The 5,222-nt window shown below is 58.2% G+C and overlaps 2 non-coding genes across 2 annotated transcripts; both read right to left on the bottom strand.

The window, feature by feature from the left end:
• Positions 1–1,332: 1,332 nt before the first annotated feature.
• LOC142795266 (5.8S ribosomal RNA) lies at positions 1,333–1,485 on the bottom strand. Its single transcript, XR_012892902.1, has one exon. It is a non-coding gene; the product is annotated as a 5.8S ribosomal RNA (ribosomal RNA).
• Positions 1,486–3,204: 1,719 nt separating this feature from the next.
• LOC142795267 (small subunit ribosomal RNA) lies at positions 3,205–5,019 on the bottom strand. Its single transcript, XR_012892903.1, has one exon. It is a non-coding gene; the product is annotated as a small subunit ribosomal RNA (ribosomal RNA).
• Positions 5,020–5,222: the final 203 nt, after the last annotated feature.

The following is a 5,222-nucleotide window of genomic DNA, read 5'->3' as shown; positions in this document are numbered from 1 at the left end:
CAAACACCCGAGAACGTCGCCTCCCATACACCACATTTCCCCGACCGCCTGCAAGGACGGGGGATTCGGTGCTGGGCTCGGTCCCGTTTCGCTCGCAGCTACTCGGGGAATCCCTGTTGGTTTCTTTTCCTCCGCTTAGTGATATGCTTAAATTCAGCGGGTTGTCTCGCCTGATCTGAGGTCGACAGCGGATACATTCGCTTCCCATCAACTTCCTGCACGACCGCGTGCGCTCGCCCTACCAGTGCGCCCGCAACCCTGTACAGGGCCACTTCTTCACAAGGCTGGCAATCGGCGCTGCACGCGTGCGGCGCACAACCGGTGTGACGTGGAAGTGACGGGACACGTTCGTAAACCCATCGCGAACCGAGTACGACGCCCTACCAAGTGCGCCCGCAACCCTGTACAGGGTCACATCTTCACAAGGCTGGCAAGCGGCATTCCGCTGCGCGCGTGCGTCGTCCGAGCAGTTGCGTGATAAACGACCGTGTCGAAAGCCCAAACACCGCCGAGGCCAGTCGCCGCCGCCGCAAGGGCAGCCACGCAGCCTGGCGAGAGGCATCGTCTCGTGTAGCGTCGCCCCCGCCCCAACTGGAGTGGCCCAGTTTTTTGAACGGGACGGGAACTGCGAAGCACTTAGACCGACGGCGGACTACGACGAGAACGCCTTAAGCTTCGCCAACGTTTCGCCAACTCGTGCGGGAGACTTTTTCCGCTTCGCGGCAAGTCGTCGCGCCGTGCTCTCCGCATCAACCGCGTACGCAGCGAACCGCAAACGTCGGGCGCAGCCTCCTCACCTCCCTGCGCTTTGCGCGCGAACGTTCCCTGTTCGCGCGGCAAAGCCTGGAGGAGGCACGGCCCCGCAGCGTGTTCGAGCGCCCGGTCTACGGGACACCCTGCTTACTTCGAGGGCAACAAGCGCAACGCAAGGCTGCGATCTCGCGCACTTTGCGCACGGCTGGAGAAGCTTTGCTGGCCGGCTTTCGCTCCTCGTGTTTACCGTGCGTTAAAGTTGCGCGTCCGTGGCTCTCGCAGCTCTTGCGCGCCCGGTCGCAGAGAGGAGTACGCAACCTCGACCGCACTTTCCCTGCAGGCTTCCTTCCGACTCGAAGTCCTGCGGCGGTCTCAACGAGGTGCCACATCCTCAATGCAGTCGGTCGCCCCCGTTTCGGTTGGGCTCTGGCACGACGGTCGCCACCGTCTCGCCCTTGAGTGGCCGCTGTTGGCGCTCGCTGTGAGGTGTTCAGCGTGCTGTCCGTGTTGCCGACGCGGTCAAAACGAGTCGACGGCTCACGTTCCCTTGTGCGCCGAAGGCTCTCTTGATATGTGATCCGACCCTCAGACAGACGAAGCCAAGGGAAGACCCAAGGCCGCAATGTGCGTTCAAAGAATCAGTGCTCAGTGTGTCCTGCAATTCACACCAAGTCTCGCAGCTGGCTGCGTTCTTCATCGACCCGAGAACCGAGTGATCCACCGCTTAGAGTCGTGAAAAAGTGTTTGTTCAATTCCGTACAGTCAAAACCAAACGTTTCTGGCACTCGGCCAAACAGTGGCCAAGAAGGGCGCTTTTCAGCGCACGCTTGGACTCCAAAACTCTGCCGCGCCTTTTTCGGCTGCCGCAAATCGAGCAAACGGTGTGTTTCGGACGGCGTTTCGCTTCCGCTACTTGCGAGTGCTTTCGTGGTCCACCCCTCTATAAATACTCGGGAGGCGTCGAAGCCGGTTCTCCAAGCCGGACCCGTAGGTATCGTTGTGTGCTCGCTCTCATTGGCCCGCCTAACCAGAAAATGCCTGCGGTACACCCATTTGGATAAGAGTGCACGCAGATGCGGGCCTCGACGGCTACACATTTCCTCGGGCGGCCGCCTCCCGGCCTCCGTGGAGCGCGGGATGCACGGTCCCATCGACAAGCCTCTCCCGTTTTTACCGTGGCGTCGCGGTTCACCACGGCGGGCGGGTCGGTCTCCTCCGCATAAAAAGGGGGACCCCCGCTTTTTGTTCCACGAAATCGCACAAGCTTTTTTCGCATCCACGGTTTGCCACCGCACACCAAAATGCCGATCCGGCTGCCTACTTTAGCCAACAGGTGGAGCCAGGCGCGCCGTACTTGCGCGGCACTTCCCACGTCCACCGAAGTCGGTGCCAAGGACCACTTTCGGCGCCGGAGCCGCGTACGAGCCTACTCGAGGCGGAAGAACGAAGCCAGCAAGGGCCTGGCCGCAAGTGCGTTCAATTGTCGGGACGTCCAAGTCCCTCGTTCTTCCGTGCTTCCTCTTTCGGCAAGTCGTTGCGGCACCTTCCCAAAGCGCGCAGACCCGCTAATCGCGACGAGCGCGACGTGGCCGTGCCGCCTTTCCCTCGGCAGCAAGCAAAACGCCTGGCAACGTCGACGCTCCCCTAACCGCGATCTCGCACCGTGTTTCGTGTGGCGAATTCAAAAGCCGGCCGGCGCTGCTGCAACCATTACGGTCGGTACGCATACGCCGCGGAGGGCGGGACGGTCATCGGAGCGTGCGGTTCCTCCATCGAGTACTGCGCACCTCGGCCGTCGCATCGCCGTGCCATGACCGGCCGCGCGTCAACGCGAACCGGTGCCAGCGAGATCCCTCGCCTGCAAGAACCGACCGGCAGCCTCCGTCACCCGAGGACGCGGAGGCGCTTGCCGCGGACGGCGGGACGGTATGCACTGGTGCACAGCGGACCCGTCACATCGCCAGTTCCTTGACCGACCGCCGACGCTTGTGCCGTTCCTCTCGTACTTGGCAGTCGCCGCGCGATTGTCGGGTCTCGTTCTTGCACGCTCGAACGGTCGGGAGGGCACTCGGCTGGCGTTTCGGGAACGCGCAGCCTCGCCTTCTACCGACGTAACCACGACTCGCCGTTCGCGCTCCGCCGCTCCTGTTTACAGTACTAGGCGGTCCCGCAGCGGTCGGGTCGCGCATTTCGAGCGCTTCGAGCCACGGTGCAGTGGCGGGTCGAAAGCCGACCTATGAGTGCGTTGCGCCGTTTGTACCCGCGTCCGCCACCTGGCCGACCGTCCAAGGTCGCGGTGTTGGCGTCCGCTGGGCGCAACAATTTGTCACGGGGTGCCGCTCCACATTCAGGCAGCCCCGTGGGGAAAAGCCGACCCCGCGTCCAAACGGGGTCAGCGGCAGAAAGTGTCGGGCGCAGACGCAGCTGAGGCGCTCACCCTTCACAATCCGTTAATGATCCTTCCGCAGGTTCACCTACGGAAACCTTGTTACGACTTTTACTTCCTCTAAATGATCAAGTTTGGTCATCTTTCCAACAGACCGGCGCAACCGAAAGGCCGCGCCGGACATCGGTCCGAAGACCTCACTAAATCATTCAATCGGTAGTAGCGACGGGCGGTGTGTACAAAGGGCAGGGACGTAATCAACGCGAGCTTATGACTCGCGCTTACTGGGAATTCCTCGTTCAAGGGGAACAATTGCAAGCCCCTATCCCAATCACGAAAGAAGTTCCACGGGTTACCCAGTCTTTTCAGACAGGGATAAAGACACGCTGCTTCCTTCAGTGTAGCGCGCGTGCGGCCCCGGACATCTAAGGGCATCACAGACCTGTTATTGCTCTGTTTCGTGCGGCTAGGAGCCGCTTGTCCCTCTAAGAAGGTTGTAAGGTGCTGGGAACCCCGCACCTATTTAATAGGCTAGAGTCTCGTTCGTTATCGGAATTAACCAGACAAATCGCTCCACCAACTAAGAACGGCCATGCACCACCATCCACCGAATCAAGAAAGAGCTCTCAATCTGTCAATCCTCCCAGTGTCCGGGCCGGGTAAGTTTTCCCGTGTTGAGTCAAATTAAGCCGCAGGCTCCACTCCTGGTGGTGCCCTTCCGTCAATTCCTTTAAGTTTCAGCTTTGCAACCATACTTCCCCCGGAACCCAAATACTTTGGTTTCCCGGAAGCTGCCCGCCGAGTCATTTGAGTAACTCAGGCGGATCGCTGGTTGGCATCGTTTATGGTCAGAACTAGGGCGGTATCTGATCGCCTTCGAACCTCTGACTTTCGTTCTTGATCAATGAAAACATTCTTGGCAAATGCTTTCGCAGTAGTTCGTCTTGCGACGGTCCAAGAATTTCACCTCTAGCGCCGCAATACGAATGCCCCCGTCCGTCCCTCTTAATCATTACCTCGTATTCCAAAAACCAACAGAACAGAAACGAGGTCTTGTTCTATTATTCCATGCAAGTTTATTCAGGCGACTCGCCTGCGTTGAGCACTCTAATTTTTTCAAAGTAAAAGCACCGGCCATCTCGAGGCACACAATGAAGTGCACCAAGAAAGAACCGGCATGATGTTCAGTCCGAGCCGTCGCATCGGGTAGATGCACTACTCGTCTGGAACTGAGATCCAACTACGAGCTTTTTAACCGCAGCAGCTTTAGTATACGCTATTGGAGCTGGAATTACCGCGGCTGCTGGCACCAGACTTGCCCTCCAATTGATCCTCGTTAAAGGATTTAGAGTGTACTCATTTCAATTACGGGGCCTCAAAAGAGTCCCGTATTGTTATTTTTCGTCACTACCTCCCCGTGCCGGGAGTGGGTAATTTGCGCGCCTGCTGCCTTCCTTGGATGTGGTAGCCGTTTCTCAGGCTCCCTCTCCGGAATCGAACCCTGATTCTCCGTTACCCGTAACAACCATGGTAAGCAAGTAACCTACCATCGAAAGTTGATAAGGCAGACACTTGAAAGAAACGTCGCCGGCTCGTGGCCATGCGATCAGCACAAAGTTATCCAGAGTCACCACACAATACGGGCCGAAACCCGATCGATCTTGGTCTAATAAAAGCACCCGTTACCCAAAGGGCTCCAGGCTCACTGCATGTATTAGCTCTAGAATTGCCACAGTTATCCAAGTAGGAAGAAACGATCTAAGGAACCATAACTGATTTAATGAGCCATTCGCGGTTTCGCCTTATTTCGGCATGTACTTAGACATGCATGGCTTAATCTTTGAGACAAGCATATGATTACTGGCAGGATCAACCAGGTAATCGTTCGACTGCGCGTCCGTCCTCGCCCTCGGCGGGCCGGACGCAGTCTGTGTGCGGCGGAGGCCACCTTCAGGCGCCCCAACACGCTTATTTTGCACTCCGAGATGACGGCGTTCGAGCTCGCTACGGCACAACCTTCCCGAAAGACGAGTGGGAGCCGTGCGGCAAGAAGCACGTTCATGCTCGCTCTTTTTCGTTGCAT

Source organism: Rhipicephalus microplus, unplaced genomic scaffold, assembly GCF_043290135.1.
Source record: "Rhipicephalus microplus isolate Deutch F79 unplaced genomic scaffold, USDA_Rmic scaffold_597, whole genome shotgun sequence".
Lineage (NCBI taxonomy): Eukaryota > Metazoa > Arthropoda > Arachnida > Ixodida > Ixodidae > Rhipicephalus > Rhipicephalus microplus.
The sequence above is the reverse complement of the archived record's forward strand: the minus strand, read 5'-3'. Positions and strand labels throughout refer to the sequence as shown.